This window comes from Glycine max, chromosome 4 (genome assembly GCF_000004515.6).
Source record: "Glycine max cultivar Williams 82 chromosome 4, Glycine_max_v4.0, whole genome shotgun sequence".
NCBI classification, from domain to species: domain Eukaryota; kingdom Viridiplantae; phylum Streptophyta; class Magnoliopsida; order Fabales; family Fabaceae; genus Glycine; species Glycine max.
This window is the reverse complement of record NC_016091.4, coordinates 36,795,549-36,815,871: the sequence shown is the minus strand read 5'-3', so window position 1 is coordinate 36,815,871 and position 20,323 is coordinate 36,795,549. Positions and strand designations below refer to the sequence as shown.

Here is a 20,323-nt window from a genome sequence, read left to right as displayed (position 1 = left end):
AAAAAAAAAGGGAAACCAAAAAAGTCCCCAAAAAGAAAAAAAATATGGGTTTCTCAACCAGAGGGAAAGACTTGTCAATATAACCGAAAAAAGGAGCCCACCCCTTTTAAATTATATTTTAGGGGATTTTCCGTTCTAGAGGGAAAAATGTTTCAAATTCCAGGAAAAAAAATAAGGAAAACTAACCCCAATGGGCCCAACCTCAATTGGTTCCTCTCCTCCCTTAAATGATTTTGTTCTTGTAAGTGTGCCTAAAAGCAAAAGACTCACTATGGTACTTGGATTGTGGCTGCTCTAGGCACATGACCAGTGAGAAGTCTAAACTTACTGACCTTGTGTTAAGGAAATGTGGATATGTCACTAATGGAGACAACAATAAGGGAAGAATTATGGGAGAAGAAAGCATTAGAAATCAGCACAAGACTCAAATAAAAAATGTGTTGTATGTTGATGAACTTAAGCACAATATTTTGAGCATAAGTCAACTATCTGACAAAGGCTTCAAAATTGATTTCAACAAGAATTGTTGCCTCATTTTTCTCACATTGGTTAAAAAGTAGGAAATGCCTACATGCTTAACATTGAACATGCATCATTTCATGTACTTAGTTTTCAGTAAGAAAAATTGATGATTCTTGGGTTTGGCATCATAAGGTCGTACACATAAGCATGCATCATCTTAATCATCTAGTCAAAAAGGACTTAGTAATTGACATCCCAAAACTCAAGTTTGAGAAAATAAATTTTGTGAAGCATGTGACAATAGGAAACAAATTAAAATTCTTTTCAAAGTAAAAATGTTGTTTCTACTACAAAACCCCTTGAACTACTTCATATGGATTTATTTGGACCATCAAGAACTATGAGTTTAGGTGGAAACTACTATGGCTTAATAATTGTCGATTATTATTCTATGTACCCTTGAACTTTGTTCTTGAGAACAAAAAATGATTCTTTTTGCAAACTTTCCAAAGTTATTCAAAATGAGAAAGGTCTTAATATTGTTTCAATAAGAAGTGATCATAGAGGTGAATTTCAAAATGAGTATTTTGGAAAGTTCTGTGAAGAAAATGGAATTCACCATAATTTTTCCGTCCCAAGAACACTTCAACAAAAATGGTGATGTGGAGAGGAAAAACAGATCTGTTGAAGAAGCTGGAACATTTCTAAACGAAATAAGTCCACCAAAATATTTTTGGGCTGACGGTGTGAGCATTGTTTATTACACTCTGTCATACCCTAATTTCGTTCAGGGACCATTGGTTGGTGGCATGCAACCTCCGCTTGACCGCCTCGAGGTACTTAACACCTATCGTTAGGTAATTTGTAAAGTTCCGCGACATTCCGGAAGGAAAAAGAGCATTGTTGCGTAATCCGAAAAGTTTTGCAACATTCTGGAAGTCAAAAAGAGCATTGTTGCGTAATCCATAAAGTTTCGCAACATTCCGGAAAGAAAATGGGTGTCGTTGCGTAATTCGTAAAAGTTTCGTAACGTTTCGAAAAGGAATCAGCAAAAAAACACAAAAGAGGGGTGTATTTAGTAAAAAAGGTGGTGTGAAATAGTAACCAGGCCCACTTGGGCCTTCCAGAGGGTTCCACCAGAAGGCGGTGCCTTCTGGTGGAAGCAATCCTGCTCGCCTTAAACGGTCCGCAAAAATCAAGCTTTGTCCGCAAAAATCACTAATAACCGTTTTAAGGTCCAACGCCTTAAACGATCCTCTTTGCTTTTATGGTTAACATGGACCATTCAAAAGCATAAAATCAACATGTAACTTTACCGCTTTTGCAAGAACTACGTAGGTCTGATTTCCTCATCACAATTGAGGATACGTAGGAGCAAAATCCCTACTTTTATCGACCACCCCAAGAGATCGTTAATGGTCCAATGCCTTAACGTTTCTATCCTTTCAAAAAAAAAGAGATCGTTAATAGTCTAACACCTTAACGTTTCTCTCCTTTCAAAAGAATCAAAAGATCGTTTAAATGGTCCAACGCCTTAAACGACTTTTGTGCGGTTAAAATCGATCTTGCAGAAAAAGATCAAAACAACTTAACCAATGTTTAGTTCTCAAAGAACTACGTAGGTCTGATTTCCTCATTGCAATTGAGGATATGTAGGAGCGAGGGAAACACCCTTGTCGACCACACCAAAATTAAAAACATAAAAACACAAAAAGACATAAAAAAGGGAAAATAAAACATTTTGAAGTCATATTTGCACACTTGATTAAAGGTTGTCGTCCTTTGTGATGGACGCGTGGGGTGCTAATACCTTCCCCGTGCGTAAAAATAACTCTCGAACCTTTCACGCTTAAAGTTCGTAGACAACACCTTTCCGGTTTTTCCGATGCTTTCCTCGAATAAACATTGGTGGCGACTCCGCACGCCTTCCTCCCAAATATTTGTCATTTAAGGGTTTTTGGATGTAAATGCTTTGGTTTAAATAATCGAAAGGAATCACTTGGCAAATTTGATACAAAAGTTGATGAGGTAATCTTTCTTGGTTATTTATTACAAAGCAAGGCATATATAGTGTTTCATAGGAGAACATTGTGTGTGGAAGAATCTGTACATGTTGTTTCTAATGAAACTAACTCTCTTGTTAAAGAAAATACTTTGGAAGATGAAGATGAAAGTTTTCAAAATAAGCACACTGCACTTGAAGATGAATCCAAGGATAAGGATCTTGAACAAAGCAAGGAAATCATTGTCACACTTCTTACAGACCTCCCAAAGGAATGAAAAACACAAAGAGATCTCTCCATGGACAACATCATAGGTGAAATATCTAAGGGAGTATCCACTCGCTCTAGACTTAGAAATCTATGCAATAACATAACTTTTGTTTCTCTAATTAAACCTAGAAACATAGATGAAGCATTGCATGATGAGCATTGGTTGGTAGCTATGCATGATGAATGAATCAATTCAAAATGAATGAAGTGTGTGATTTAGTCCCTATACCCTCCTTTCATAAGCCAATCAGAACCAAATGGGTTTTTCAAAACAAGCTTGATGAATCAGGGATCATAGTTAGGAACAAGGCTAGATTGGTTGCTAAAGGATACAACCCAGAGGAAGGCAATGTCTATGATGAGACCTATGCCCCTATCGCTAGGTTGGAAGCTATTATATTGTTTCTTACTTTTGCTTGTATAATAAATTTCAGGTTATATCAAATGGATGTGAAAAGTGTTTTTCTCAATGGATACATTAAAGAAGAGATATATGAGAAGTAACCTTCAGGTTTTGTAGACTTTGATCATCCTAATCATGTTTACAAGTTGAAAAAGATACTATATGGATTAAAAAAACAAGCACCTAGATCTTGGTATCTGTCATAACCTAATTTCATCTGGGGACTATCGTTCGTTGATCTTTTGATCCTTGCTAGTCAACTTACAGTGTTGAAAGCCAGTTACAGTGTAAAGCAAGGAATCATTCAGTGTTTCGATCATGAATGCGGAAAATACCAAAAAGAGGGGAAATTTCATTGAGTTTCCTGGACCCTAGCTCGCCCATGCTAGCCTATGGCTCGCTTGGGCCCCCAAATTACTTCAGGGTGAAGGAACCATCTCACCTGGGCGAGTTGCTGCTTGCCTGGGTGAGCCAGTTACTTCAAGAGTAAGCATCAGCTCGCTTGGGCGAGCTACCATTGCCCCAAGTGCCCATTTTCCTATAAAAAGGCGTGCTAGGGAGGCTGAGGAGTGGTTCCAAGGTCTAGAGGGTAAGGAAATTGAGAGAAGAGAGAAAGAAGAGGAAACAAAGCTGAGGTGCCGCCGAATCGCGACTATGATCAATCCCTACATTGTGCACATTCATCTTCTCCATCTATCATCGATAATCTCTTTTTCTTTGTAAAGCTCAATCTTAACCGATCATTAGCGCCACAAAGTTGTCTTCTAAAGACATTGAAAGTTAATAAAACCAAAGATAAAACCAACTCATAACTAACTTCATTTCATCAAATATCACTTGAGGTCGTTCCAAGGTCCAATGCCTTAACGGTTCTCTCTGCTTTTCAAAATTTAAAACGTCGTTTCAAGGTCCAATGCCTTAAATGACTCTTTGTTTGCAGTTAAAGTAAATCTTTCAAAAACATAAAAATCAATTTGACACACAAACTTTCAGACTTAAGAACTACGTAGGTCTGAATTCCTCATCGCACCTGAGGATATGTAGGAGCAAGGGCAGTCCCATTGTCGACCCCAAAAAAATAAAATATATAAAAAGGAAAAATGAATAATAATGAAGTCACATTTTTTGCACACTCGATTAAAGGTTGTTGTCCCTTGTGACGGGCGCGTGGGGTGCTAATACCTTCCCTATGCATAAACAACTCCCAAGCCCTTCTTTTCAAAATTCGCAGACCTCTTTTTAGTTTTTATAACGTTTTCCTCGAATAAACGTTGGTTGCCACTCCCACGCGTTTTCCATTTTGGAAGATGCTTCTTTTGGCTTTTCGCCCACACTCCTGTCGTGAGGTAGGTTGTGACAGATGGCGACTCCACTGGGGATGTTTGAGAGTTAAGCCATTTGATCAGTGTGCAATGTTTTATCGTGACTTCTTCTTTATTTATGTTCCCTTTTTTCTTTTATCTTTTGTTTTGTCCATGTTTTTATCGTGAGGTAGGTTCTAACATTTTAAAAACACTGTTAATCGATTACTACCATCCAGTAATCGATTACGAGAGAGTAAAACTCTTTGGTAATGATTTTGTGAAAACTTCTTGTGCTACTCAATGTTTTGAAAAACTTTTTTAGTACTTATCTTGATTGAGTCTTCTCTTGATTCTTGAATCTTGATCTTGATTATTCGCGAAACTTGATTCTTGATTCTTGAAACTTGATTCTTGAATCTCTGCTTGAAACTTTTTGCTTAACTCTTTGATGTGCCATTATTTTCTCCTATTTCTTAACCCTTTTTGCACCATTTTAAGTACTGATTAGTCTTAATTGTCAAATTAATTAGGCAGTTTTCTTATTTGGGCCCATTAAGTTAATTTGATGTTTTTAATCTAATTTCAGGAATTAATGAAGCAGTGGGCTTGGGCTTGAATCCAGAATTGGGCTTGGACATGAAGAGGACAAACTATTTTATTCTACAAAATTAGATCTTATCTTATCTTATCCAGATATTATTTAGATTTGATCTCATCTAGATATTATTTCATCTAGATCTTATCTTATCTTATCTAGATTTTATTTTATTTTATTTGTGGGCTTGGATTTAAAATAGATTTGTAAGCTTTGGGGCTGGAAAACTATATAACAACACCAAGGTTCTAGTTTAGGCCTCTCTTCTCTCTCTCCTATTTTTGTTTTCTAGTTTTAGGCTTTTTCTTTAAGACATTTTTTTTTTCGTTTTGCAATTCCAGTAGCAATAAAATTTTGTTCTTCAATTTATAAGTTCGTTATCTATTGATTAATGGAAGGCTAAGTCTCCAGCGTTGCTTTCTCTTGAGGATCAAGCGCAGTTCTCTTAGAGGTTCTATTATTACTGTTACATTCTGTTTAGTTTTTCCTCTTCACTAATTACTCTGAATTTGTTGTATTGATTAATTGTCTCTGCGCTTAATTTACGTTCATGCTTAATGATCGTTTATGAGTAATTGGTGTATGTGTTGCTTAATCACATAATGAATGCCTTATGTTAAATTTCTCTTAGTAATTTAATTTAGGGTTGGACTAAGTGGTTAAACTGATAAAGGATAAATTCTCGCAACCTAGGATAAGAGACTTGCTTGTGAATCAAGGGGAAGCAACGTATTTTAATTCTGATATTTTCCTAATTCAATTTTACTTTCTATTTAATTTACAAAAGCAAACAACCCCCCCCCCCCCCCCCCCCCCCCAATTTGTTACTATTTCCTACTATTTGTTATGAACATTTGGTTTATCATTGCTCGTTGGGAAACGACCTAGGATCACTTCATAGTTACTAAATTGTAATGTTTATTTGATTCGGGTACAGCCTCGATCAAATTTGGCGCCATTGTCGTTGAACAGTGTCCAAAGGTTCATAATAGCTAGTGTCGTGTTAGTGTTTAATTCTTGTGTTCGTGTTGTTTTAGTATTGTGTTAGTGTTGTTTAGTACCTTGTTATTTTGTTTAGTGTGTGTGTTCTGTTTTAGTTTTGTTGTTCTGCGCTTCCAATGTTTCAGTTTTGGTGTTTGCTGTGAATAATGTTTTGCGACAGATTTAGCGACCACTTTTGTTGAATTGGAAAACAGGGTAGTAGTGGAAATCCCTTAACGACGGATTTTAGAGACCACCCTTGCTGAATTAATTAGGATTTTTTGTTTTGGTAGCTAGAGTTGTTATTTTTGGCTGAATTTTTTTGTGGTCGCTTCTTTTGATCCATATTTTGTGGGAAAAATAGCTGGAGCCCTTAGTTTGGTCAGATTTGGAAGTTCCAAAAACGTAGCAAATTTGATTTTTGTCAAAACTTCAAACAGCCATAACTTTTGCTCCAGGTATCAGAATGACTATTATTATATATGTATTTGGGGTAGAAAAAAATTTCCCATGCCGTGGCATCCTGTCGTAGGCCATCTGAGTTCTCCTTCTTCCAAAAATTGCAATTCTGTCAAAAGTTTTTTTTATTTTCCAAGTATTATTCTCTTATTTTTCATAACTAATCATTTTTAGATATAGTTAGACTTTGAATTTTCATTTGAAATTTTTTGTGCGATCTTCTCATCATTTTATAAGGTTGCTCACAAAATTTCAAGTCATTTGGATATCATTTAATGATAGTTGTAGTTCAAACCTACATTGTTACTTGCATAAGAAGACAACTAATTGTGCATGCTAAATTTAGCGTATGACTAGAGGCAATCCATCTGACTTACAACCCTTTGATCCTGAGATAGATAGCACATTTCATAGATTAGTTAGACATCATTTAGTACCTTTTGAGCATCCTGAGCATTCTGTTATTGGTGACTTTGAGCATTATAATTTTGAACATTTTGATTTTGAACATTCTGAGAACATGGCACAACCTCCACCCCGTGAGAGGACTCTAAGGGAAATGGCTGCACCTGATTTCACCTACGAAAGCTTGTGCATCCAATACCCGGATGAGGATGTCCCATATGTTCTTAAAACTGGACTGATCCATTTGCTTCCAAAGTTTCATGGCCTTGCAGGTGAAGACCCACACAAGCATCTGAAAGAATTCCATATTGTCTGCTCCACCATGAAACCACCAGATGTCCAGGAGGATCACATATTTCTGAAGGCCTTTCCACATTCTTTAGAGGAAGTGGCAAAGGACTGGCTATATTACCTTGCTCCAAGGTCCATCACGAGTTGGGATGACCTCAAGAAAGTATTCTTAGAAAAAAAAATTTCCCTGCTTCTAGGACCACGACCATCAGAAAGGATATTTCAGGTATTAGACAACTCAGTGGAGAGAGCCTATATGAATACTAGGAGAGATTTAAGAAATTATGTGCCAGGTGCTCTCATCACCAGATTTCAGAGCAGCTTCTTCTCCAATATTTTTATGAAGGACTCAGCAACATGGATAGAAGTATGATAGATGCTGCTAGTGGTGGAGCCCTTGGAGACATGACCCCTGTTGAAGCCAGAAATTTAATTGAGAAGATGGTTTCAAACTCCCAGCAATTTAGTGCCAGAAGTGATGCTATTGTCATTAGAGGACTGCATGAAGTAGCCACGAATTCATCAGGTGATACTAAAAAGCTTGAAGGTAAACTAGATGCCTTGGTTAACCTGGTAACCCAACGGGGCATGAATCAAAAATCTGCACCTGTCGCCAGACTCTGTGGTTTATGCTCCTCTGCCGACCACCACATAGACCTTTGCCCTTTTGAGCAACAATCTTAAGCAATTGAACAGCCTGGAGCTTATGCGGCAAACATCTAGAACAGACCTCCTCAACCTCAACAGCAAAATCAGCCACAACAAAATAATTATGACCTCTCCAGCAACAGGTACAATCCCGGATGGAGGAATCATCCCAACCTTAGATGGTCGAATCCTTCACAACAACAGCAGCAACAACAACAAACTTATTTTCAAAATGCTGCTGGCCCAAGCAGACCATACGTTCCTCCACCAATCCAGCAGCAACAACAACAACAGCCCTAGAAACAGCAAACAGTTAAGGCCCCTCTGCAACCTTCCCTTGAAGAACTTGTGAGGCAAATGACTATGCAAAACATGCAGTTTCAACAAGAGACTAGAGCCTCCATTCAGAGCTTAACTAATCAGATTGGACAGTTGGCTACACAGTTAAATCAACAACAGTCTCAGAATTCTGATAGATTACCTTCTCAATCTATCCAGAATCCCAAAAATGCGAGTGCCATTACATTGAGGTCGGGAAAGCAGTGTCAAGGACCTCAACCAGTAGCATCTCCATCATCTACCAATGAACCTGCCCAACCTCACTCTACTCCAGAAAAAGATGATGACAGAAATTTAAAGAGTAAGTTACCTAATAATTTCTATGCAGGTGAATCTAAAGAGAAGCAACATATCCCTCTCCTATTCCCTCCAAGAGCAATTTCCAACAAAAGAATGGATGAGGCAGAGAAGGAGATCTTGGAAACATTTAGAAAAGTAGAAGTAAACATACCTCTATTGGATGCAATAAAGCAAATTCCAATATATGCTAAATTCTTGAAGGAGCTGTGCACTAATAAGTGGAAGCTTTGTATGGGCAGAAATGTCTCCGCATTGATTGGTAAATCTGTTCCCCAAATCCCTGAAAAATGTAAAGATCCAGGTACATTCAGCATACCTTGTATTATAGGGAACAATAAGTTTGACAATGCCATGCTAGATTTAGGAGCTTCTATTAGTGTTATGCCTCTGTCTATTTTTAATTCTCTATCTCTAGGTCCTTTGCAGTCAACTGATGTGGTAATTCATTTAGCTAATAGAAGTGTTGCCTATCTTGCTGGTTTCATAGAGGATGTCTTAGTTAGAGTTGGTGAGCTGATTTCCCTGTTGATTTTTATATTTTAAATATGGAGGAGGGATTTTCTAAAGGATCAGTTCCCATCATTCTAGGCAGACCTTTTTATGAAAATTGCTAGAACTAAGATAGATGTATATGTAGGCACACTATCTATGGAGTTTGGTGATATAACTGTTCATTTTAATATTCTTGATGCTATGAAACACCCATCTGAAGATCTTTCTGTATTTCGTGTTGAAATAATTATCCATATTGTTGATGAATACATGACTGATCTTCATTCTAATCTGCATGCATGTCACTCTTCATGCATTGAATCTAAATTTGTACTTGATCATATGTCTGAATTTGATGTTGAGAGTGAATCTGAATTTGATATTGATTACTTGTCTGGTGATGTTTTACCTCTTGAGATTGATTTTATAGAGTCAGATAGAACTGACCATGTTTCAGGAAGTACACATACCTCTACCTTTCTTTGAGGTACAGGCTGAGAAACCATCTCTTTCTACCACTATCCAGCCATCCACACCAAAATTGAAGCCTCTGCCATCAAATTTAAAATATGCTTACTTGGATGATAGCAAAAGTTTTCCAGCATAAGAAGGCTATAGGCTGGACCCTGGCGGACATTCCTGGTATTAGCCCATCCACATGTATGCATCGAATAAATTTAGAAGATGGGGCTAAACCAGTAAGACAGCCACAGAGAAGACTCAACCCGATTATTCTTGATGTAGTGAAGAAGGAGGTAACCAAGCTTTTGCAAACTGGAATCATTTATCCTATCTTCAACAGCCAATGGGTGAGTCCCGTCCAGGTGGTTCCGAAGAAAATCGGCCTCACCGTGATAAAAAATGAGAAGGATGAGCTGATTCCTACTCGGGTGCAGAACAGTTGGAGAGTATGCATCGACTATAGGAGGCTAAACCAGGTTACCAAAAAGGACCATTTTCCACTGCCATTCATTGACCAGATGCTTGAACGCCTGACAGGTAAATCTCACTACTGTTTCCTTGATGGTTTTTCTAGTTATATGCAAATCACTATTTCTCCCGAGAATCAGGAAAAGACCACATTCACCTGCCCCTTTGGCACTTTTGCCTATAAGAGGATGCCTTTCGGCCTGTGCAATGCCCCTGGTACCTTCCAGCTGTGCATGATTAGTATTTTTAGTGATTTTTTAGAAAATTGCATAGAGGTGTTTATGGATGATTTCACTGTATATGGATCCTCTTTTGATGATTGTTTGGATTGTCTGGAAAAGGTTTTGAATAGATGCACTGAAACTAACCTTGTTCTAAATTTTGAAAAATGTCATTTTAATGTTGAGGAAGGTATAGTTTTAGGCCACATTATTTCCAATAAGGGCATTGAAGTAGATCCTGCAAAAATTTCTGTTATTTCACAATTGCCTTAACCCTCTTGCGTGCGAGAGGTGCAATCTTTTCTTGGTCATGCAGGATTCTACAGGCACTTTATAAGAGATTTTAGCAAAGTAGCCCTTCCACTGTCCAACTTGTTGCAAAAGGAGGTGGAGTTTGACTTTAATGATAAAAGCAAAGTAGCCCTTCCACTGCCCAAGCGAATTATACTACTACTGAGAAAGAGCTACTAGCCACCCCTAAATCAACCACAAAACACCACCTTTAACACGAACCAAAACACCAACTAAGGAAAGAATTTTCCAGAAAAGAAGCATGTAGAATTCACCCCAATTCCAATGCCATATACTGACTTAAGCCCATATCTGCTCAATAATACAATGGCAGTCATAAGTCCAGCAAAGATTTCTCAACCTCCATTTCCCAGAGGATACAACCCCAACGTGACATGTGCTTATCACGAGGGAGTTTCGAGGCAGTCGATTGAGCATTGTATGACCTTGAAACATAAGGTGCAAAGTCTGATTGATGTAGGCTGGCTAAGATTCGAGGAGGAAAATTGCTCATGAGTTCTGATGTCGTCAAGCAATACTCTATAGGATGCTTGGAGCAATTTGAAGGTTGTTGTTAGATGTCTCCAATGACTCATTAGGATTTTCAGGTTTATGCCATTACTGTAAACAACAGTCACAATGCTAATAATATGGATAAATTTGATTTCCTTGTCTCTCATTCTCTCACAATTACATCTTTGCTTATTTAACTTTCACTGGAATGTGAATGTAAGTCATTAGTTTGTTTGCTCAAGTGACCTGCGCTACGAAGTTAATCTCCAAGTCTGTTCAATCAGAAATTGCTTGTTCTCCACATTTGGTGAGGGTGCCGTAAACGACGAGTAAAGTAAAATGTTCAAAAAAAACGTTTCGTTGACTATGTTCCAAATTAAAAATAAGAAGTACAGACATTCATGTGACCTCATTTTATCATTCTTAAAAGTTTTCTTTTTGAGAGAAAAGTGAGTTATCAAGAATAGGTGTCATTTGACTTAATCTATCAATTGAAAATCTTTTCATTATTTCTCGTCCTTGAAAATTCATTTTCGAGAACCTGCACAGTTTCTTTTATTGCTACAAGGTCATGACAAAAACAACAATGGATACCTCAGAGCCCTACACTAGGGTAATGAGAGGCACCATGCATGAGCCTCAACCGAACCTAGGGGCAGATTAGAAGTTCTCACCCGGTAGGTCGAAAACCCAAAAGGATGGCCTAGGCAAAAATTAGGGTTAATAAAAAATAAAAAAAGAAAAAAAATCAAGAGCATGTTTATTAGGGGATTGGTCCCGAAATCCAAACTGCAACAGGATCTAAGTCAAGATTTGAAATGACACATGGCCGTGTTTCAACATCCCAAACACTAATTTATCCCTTGCTACCCCCTGCGAGCCAAATCATATTTGTTTTCTAAAAACAACACAAAAAACAACAAAAACAAAATAGAAACCCCAAGTAGGAACCACTGCTAAACTGGCGGGAAAAGCAATGCAAATTACACATGCATGAAGTTGGGCAACAATGAAAAGAAAAAGAAAATAAAATCCGCCAAAGGCAAGTGAAGAAAAAAAAGAGACAAAAGTTCTCCAAATTTTACAAGGAAGGCACAAAAGTGCAATAAGGATTAATGTATAAGACAAAAGAAGTAGAGCCCAACCCAAAAGTTGAAATGAATAAAAGTACAAGCAACGCTCTCGAGGTTCTTACTCAATATAACCCTTAAACACTCTTTGGGCTTCTCTAATCTTTTCTTTCATAGCCTTCTTACCCTTGACCACGTTACAAGCCCAATAAAGCCCATGAGAATTAAGGAATGACTAATTTTTCTTTTAAGTTTGGATTTTGGAATGAAGCCCACACATGCTTGTGATTGTTGAATATATATATATATATATATATATATATATATGTATGTATGTATATAAAAGAGAATCCTCAAGGTTTCGCACTTGCACATTTGAGAAGAAAACTCATTCAACCAGGATAGTAGGTTACATTTGATGTTAGTCGCTCATGCAGACTCCTTTGGATTCCTTTTGAATCCAAGGGTGGCCTTTGTTGTATAAATTATTTCGAGATCAGCCAATGTCATCAAGTTTTAGCGGGATCAACAGACCCTTGGCATCACTCTACGATCTTAAATTGTGAAAGTTTCACTTGGTCACATACCAAAGTGTGACAATCCATTGCCATCCTTCAATGGAGCGCACGATCGATCCCGAAGCCTTATGTTTTCTTGCTGTGCAGAATAATCGAAGTTTTTAAAAAGAAAGGAGAAAACCCTAGGATCAATATTTCGGTTGATTGATTAAATGTCAAACGTCTCCAATGCCATCACTCCAAAATTGTCAAGTGACTAAATCAAACAAAAAGACACTCTGAGGGAGTCCCCAAAGAGATTTGCAAAAAGATAGGATGAGGTCTCATGAGTTATCACGTCTTTCAGAAAGAGACAATCAATCTATGTTTTCTACAAAAAAGAAAAAAGCAAAAAAGTCAAATCAAAATCAAAATCACAAAAAATAGGAAAGAATGTCATTAGCACTATACAATTTTCATGATTCAAAACCTTTTACATTTTACTACATTTCAAGATGAAGGTTGCATGCATCTGCATCCCAAAAATCATGTTATGTTATAAGTGCATCACTACTAAAAGAACTATTTTCTACGATGCAGTATCTATGACAGTCATAAAAAACCATTTTCATTTGTATAATAGTGGCAATTATGTAAATATCATGAACATTTCAAGGACGATTTTCGTGAAAATCGCCTTTGATTGCAGATAATTATAATTTCCTTGTGTTCACAAACCTCGCGTCCTCTCGTCTCTCCTTATTCTGCTTCTCTTTCATCCCCATTGCCCTCTCCTCCAGAGGAATCACAAAAAACCCTAACTCCCAAAAAACCCAACTTTGATGCCTGGGCTCCTCTATGGTTGCCATTGATGCCGACGGCGGCTTCCGCAACTTTGACCTCCTCCTCAACTTGAGAACCACATCAATTACACCATCATCAAGGTTCTCAAACTCGAGGCCCAAAAGCCCAACTGTGCCGACAAACATGCCCTGGTTCAAGTTCCTACAGCCGATGGCAGTGTTCCGAATCATGGTTTTTCCCAGCCTGATTGTTTCAAGAGTGAGCCAGCCTCTAGTGTAGGATTCGTTGCTATAGTAGATCTAGTAATGGCAGCGATGCTGGTGGCAGTCGACGTCGTTGAGCTGGTCGCATATGGTGGAGGAGACGACCCCCATCTACAACACCAGAGCATTGAGAACCCTCGTATTCTGTTCATTCTTGAACCTCTTTCAATCCTCGCAAGGTCACACTGTGCCATATTTTAGTGGAACAACAATGATAATGTCAATGTTAAGGTTAAGGTATGCTCTTTCCATTCCTAGGATTCCCCATTTTCTTGTTTGTTTTCACCCCGCCACAACCCTACACTCTTAGCCTCTACTCTTTCACAATTTTGATGATGTCATTGTCGCATTCAATCGCATGCTCGGTGAGCATCCTACACCACCTATCTTTCAATTTATTAAGATTTTAGGATCCCTTGTGAAGAACAAACACTATACACTGTTATTTCCCTTTCTAAGCAATTGCAATTCCCTGACATTTTTACCTTTAAAGAAGCTAGGGCCAGACACCATGCCTTAAAGGGGAGAGAGTCCCAATGTAAATGTCTTGCACAACTATTGTCCCTAATATGGTGAAATGATTTCTAGAGGCTTATCGTAAGAGTTAAACTAGGTGAGATATGTTCTAGTTTCACATTAATTTTTTTAAAATTTGATGATGACAAGCTGATATTTTTTCTTTTGATAGTTGAACATAAAAAAGATGGACTATGTTATTGGCTCATTGCCATAATATTGGTGGGTTGTTGAGAATTGATATAATTATCCTTTTTCTTCCCAATTTACCATTGATCTGTTTCATCTATTTTTTGTGATTTTTCAATCAGTGCTTACTGTCTGTGTTTCATATCACACATCATATTGAAACTAACATAATTATTTGGGATTCTTTACCTCTTATAGTTGATTCTGTTTACCCCATGGTATTAAGCGTAGATCTGCTTTGTTTGATTTTCCTATGTATTTTCTTGACTTTTACATAAATGGACAAGTTGAAAACAAATAAAGTTGTTGATACTTTCCTGGTAAGTCATTGTGGCATAATTAGTTGGAGCTTTTTGAAGGACTATGATTTATTTTGGTGGTAATTTTTAAGGAATGCATATTCTAGTCAAGAAAAGAGATATGAGGAATGAGATTCTTTAGAAGGCTCACATTTTAACAATTTACTTATTTGTAGTACTAGTTAGCTTTCTAGAGTTGTAGTGCTTATCAGGTTTGTACATTAAGGTGTATTTATTTTGGATGGAAGCAAATGTAGGTTCTCATGTTGTCTTAGATTTACTTGACAAATTTCTTTAGCATTATTCTTAAACTAAAAATAACTAATTTATCCTCCTATTGATTTTATCACCCTCTTTTCACTAACCTCTTTAGCATTATTTTCTACTTTGCAGTTTGCAACAATATAATAAGGAAAATTCGTACATTTATATTCATTTAATTATTTTTGTATTTTTTTCTTGTATATTTGTTTCTTTACAACTTTGTACATAAATAGAAAAATAAAATAAAAATGTTTATTAAAAGTTTAAGTTGCTTGTAGGTAATGCTGATTGCTTTCCTCAATTGATACCTGATCAGATCCTCAAGCTTAAGCAACTCACTGTTCTTACACTGGCTGAGACATACAAGGTATTACCTATTAGACTTGTTGTTATTGACTATCTTGTGTGTATATATATATATATATATATGTGTGTGTGTGTGTGTGTGTGTGTGTGTGTGTGTGTGTGTGTGTGTGTGTGTTATTTGAGTTTGGGTGAAAAATGAATTCTTTCTGCTCTGTCCTGTGGTTCTGCGATCCCACCCTTTTGTGATAGTGCAATATCTTGAATCAAGGTGCTTATGCCCTGATTTGCATTTGTTAGATTGTCAACGAATGTGCATACAATTACTTGCTTGTAGTTCTTGTACAAATATATTATAAAAAAATGTCTTATAAGGAGGGTAAATTTCAGTGGAAGTGTGCTGCTTTTACATCTGGTACATTTTGAAACACTCACATCTTTTATTGGTGTTGTCCTTTTGCTTTTAGATCTGTTATGGGATAAGGTTTTCCATGGTGTTTGGCTCAGGGTTGTTTGAGAAATTAGTTCTCTTCTAATTACATTTTGGAGGATATCTTATCCTCCCTTTAGCCCTCTTCTTCTTCTTGCTTGGAACCTATTCCTTGGTTTTGTATTGAATTGTTTGATCAAAGTCATCCTCCCTTTATCTCTCTTCTTCTTCTTTCTTGGAATCTATTCCTTGATTTTGTATAGGATTGTTTGGTCGAAGTCATTTTAATCAATAACACACTAAAGTTTCTACTTGGTATTGCCGTTTGAGGCTGAGTGTCTTTATATTTTGACATTTATAATCAATTTTTAAAAGTGCATGTTTATTTTTCTTTAGGTACTACCCTATAACCAACTGATGCAGGAGTTAGACATGACAAATGTTCGTGAACTTGAAGATTTTCTAATTAATGAATGCCTGTACTCGGTAAGGATCATTCTCTTCAAGAGAATATATTTCTGCTCAAACTCAAATGTGGCAAAATTAATTGAATGTGCATTTACACAATTGTTATTATGATTATTTGTTCATTGCTTTTGTATTAAAATAATTCATTCAAAAAGAGATGGGAGTTTGAGGGTATAATAACATCCAATCTTTCTAATGGAAGTAGGAGAGAGAATATAATATATTTATTCTGCTGCTATTCAATTCTTGTGCAAGAAAACATCAACAAAAACTATAGTAAATTTCATAAATCACCCAAAATCTGCTAAAGGAAATAATGGAAATGTTTGGGGATTATTCTTACAAGATCTTTGCATATAAAGCAAATTATTTGTGTTAATACTATTTGGTATCACAATCCAAACAACAAGTACTCTTAGGGATCTGGCAACATTGTTGTAATTATTGTGATTGATCTGTTAATGCTAATGCCTATAGATATTGAATAAAATGTTCTTTTATTTATTTATAATTTTCATTTAGTCCTTTGCTAACTCATTAATTTTTATTTGCTATAATGATAAAAATGCATTATAAATAAGAAATAAATTTTTAAATAAATATATTTATCATTAGTTTATGTTGCTTGTTTTTATTTCTCAAATTTTTATTAGTTGGTGTTGCAACCTACCCTTCGGCGGGAGGGCGACGCGAGACTCACGGGGGCGTCTTCAGAGAAAGGAAAATGCGCGGAGTCGCCACCAACGTTTATTCGAGGAAATTGTCGGAAAAACAGGAAAAGACATGGTCTACGAATTTTAAGTGTGAAAGGTTCGGGAGTTGTATTTATGCACGGGGAAGGTATTAGCATCACACGCGTCTGTCACAAGGGACGACAACCTTTAATCAAGTGTACATGTATGACTTCAAATTGTTTTATTTTCCCTTTTACGTTTTATGTCTTTTTATGCCTTTTGTACTTTTTATCTTTTTGTGGTCAACAAGGGTGTTTCCCTCGCTCCTACGTATTCCTCAATTGTGATAAGGAAATCGGACCTACGTAGTTCTTTGAGAACTGAACGTTGGTTAAGTTGTTTTTATCCTTTTCTGCAAGATATATTTTGACTGCACAAAAGTCGTTTTAAGGCGTTGGACCATTTAAACGATCTTTTGATTCTTTTTGAAAGGAGAGAAAACACTAAGGCATTGGACCATTAATGATCTCTTGGTTTCTAGAAAGTAGTGACAAAGTTATGCGTTGGCTTTAGGCTTTCAAAAGTCCACGTTTTCACCAAATAAAAGCAAAGAGGAGCATTCAAGGCGTTGGACCTTAAAATGGTTTTTAGGTGATGACAAAAGCTTGATTTGTGAGTTGATTTTAGCCTTAGCTTCACTTTGGTTATTAGTCAATTCGATTAAGAAAGAGAATCCCAAAGAAAAAACGTTTGATTGATTTTTTTGATTATTTTTTTATTATTATATTATTATTTTGCCTCTTTTTGATTTTAAACGTGGTTACGACGTGAAAGATCGGTCGGATTTTATTCTAACAGAGATTAAAAGATATTACAACTCAAATGATCGGTGGAAATTTATTTTACTTTTGATTAGGCGAGAAAACGACTTAAATAAATGATTAAAACACGTCAAAAGGGGGTACGGAAAGCAAACAAAATAAAAATAAAATCACATGAAACAAGTGGGGACCACTAAGGGCACATAGAATGAATTGAAAGGTTCAATTTCGGGAACTTATCGGTTGAAGACCGAAGAACGACGAAGAACGAACGAAGAACGATTAATAACGGTGGAAAATCTTCACGAAATCGCCCACGGAAACGTCTCGAAAGCGTTACGGAAGTGCCTCGGCTTGAATTTTCTTCACGAAAACAATTTTTCTCACTAATTTTAAGTGAATCTTAGATACCAAGAGGGTTGAACGAATTTGCTCTGCCCTCTTTCCCCTATTTATAGGGGAAAAAAGGGAGGTGGTTGCCGCCCAACTCGCCCAGGCGAGCTAGGTTGCTTCCACTAGAAGGCACCGCCTTCTGTTGGAACATCCTAGAAGGCCCAAGTGGGCCTGATTGCTATTTGCACACCCCTGTTTACTAAATATACCCCCTTTTGCTCTTTTTTGCTGATTTTTTTCCATAACGTTACGGAACTTTACGAATTACGTAATGATACTTGTTTTCTTTCCGTAATGTCACGAAACTTTACGGATTAAGCAACCATCCCCCCTTTGACTTTTGGAATGTTACAAAACTTTATGGATTATGCAATAATGCTTCCTTTCGACTCTCGACAGGAACTTCACGGATTGCCTAACGATGGGTGTGAAGTACCTCGAAGCGGTCAAGCGAAGATCGCATCCCACCAAACAGATGGTCCCCGAATGAAATTAGGGTATGACAGTTGCCCCTCTTTACTTGTCTTTTATTGGAGATAAAAGGGAAGTAAAGATAAGACACTAATTTCGTTCGAGCGGAACATCATTCGGCCGGTCAATATCCTCACCAGCCAAACCTGTCGTTCAGAAAGAAAAGAAAATGCATCAGAAGCATCAACAAACTTCAGTGTTTTGAAAACGACAAAGTTGGACAACCACGACACTTCCCTTCACCATTGCACCTAATCATCTCTGCCCAGCAGAGAAGAATCTCGCGCATCGCTGGGCTTGAATGTTTCCGGACGACGAGAGTAAAAAACCTGCAAAAATTTTGAAAATGATCAGCACCGAATGACCAACATCATCCCGATACCATCGAATTCATTCCCCTCGGTTGATGAAAGGCGCAGATGACCATAAGGTATCTCCGCCTACCACCTGACTCGCTGTTCCTGGATGACAAAAGGTGCAAAAGACGATGTCAGTTTCTTCGCGTCAACGGGCTCATTTGCCCCCTGGTTGACGAAAGATGCAGGTAACCATAAGGTAATCCCGTGTGTCACCTAACTTCACGGGTCAGGGCGACAAAAGGTGCAGGAGACAATGTTAGTCTCTACGTGCTATTAGACGTTGAGTCTTACAGATAGCAAAAGAGTGTGGATGACCATAATTTGTCTCCGCGTACCATCGGACTTAATTGTCTCTGGATAGTGAAAAAAGGGTGCAGATCACCATAATTTGTCTCTGCATGTCAACGGACTTGATTGTCTTTGGATAGTGAAAAAAAAGGTGCAGATGAACATAATTTGTCTCTGCGTGTCAATGGACTTGATTATCTCTAGATGACAAAGGCGAAAAAAGGTGCGGGACCATATGGTTCCCTCGCATGTCATCGGACTTGCCGTCTGTGGCGTCCCCAAAATAATGACTGGTTTAATAGTAATAAATTAAACAACAAAGACCATGGAATTTTTTTTTTCTTTTTCTTTTTCATTTCTTTCTCTTTTTCACAATAATTAAGTTCAGAAGGAAAATCATCACTATAGAGTCCTGAATGGCCAGTTCACAACTCTATTCGGAGTCATTTCTTTCTGATCACTCATAACATCTAAATATTTTGCTTTTTCAAAAGGAAAGGTATGCCAGCCATTACTTTAGGTCGTCACGTGAAAATAATAAAATAAAATACGGTTGATTAACTCTTTTGCAAATAAAGTTTGCTAATGCTTTCTTTTCAAATAACAAGATTAAACATAAGTACATTCATCATTTAAAGCTATCCAAAATATGGGAGTTTTGCAAAATACATAGTGTCATCCAGGGCAAAAGTATCCACTGTAGTGGCTTCAGCCACATGTATACAATCATCAAATTCCTATACAATAGGTCTACCCATACAAAAACAAAAGAGTAAACCTAACAGTCAGCACTAGATACACCCACCCTCAAAAAGTATATAAACCTAGTCTAATGAGCTGTCTACTATGATGAAGAGCCTCCACTAGTCGACATCTCTCCAGGGCCGCTCTCCTCTGTAGAGTTTGCCTCAGATGCTGACATGACGTCCTCGGGAGAATCCATCTCAGGGAGTGGGTCCTCATCACCCTCTAGAAAGTCAAGAGCATCCACAACAGGCCTAGGAGGTAGCTCCTCAGGGTCCTCCTCAGGGTCTTCCTCAGATGACATCACCTCGATCACTTGGACTGGCTCTACTAGACGATATGGTGTAGGCGTGGGTAGTATCCACTCCATAGTGCGCTGAAGCATGCGCGCGGGTTCCTCTGGATGCACCAATGAAGTAGCCGTGAATCGAATCGTGCCCCGAAATCAGCACCTTGCATTGCCTTCGAGGGTCTCCCAAGCTCCCTCTAGGAACTCCATCTCCACTCGATCATGGATTACCTGCGCCGCCATCACGATCTACAAGAAATAAAAGAAAGGGGTA

The 20,323-nt window shown here is 37.5% G+C and overlaps 1 non-coding gene across 1 annotated transcript; it reads right to left on the bottom strand.

The window, feature by feature from the left end:
• Positions 1-7,377: 7,377 nt before the first annotated feature.
• Positions 7,378-7,484, bottom strand: LOC113001592 (small nucleolar RNA R71). The gene has a single exon (XR_003266985.1). It is a non-coding gene; the product is annotated as a small nucleolar RNA R71 (small nucleolar RNA).
• Positions 7,485-20,323: the final 12,839 nt, after the last annotated feature.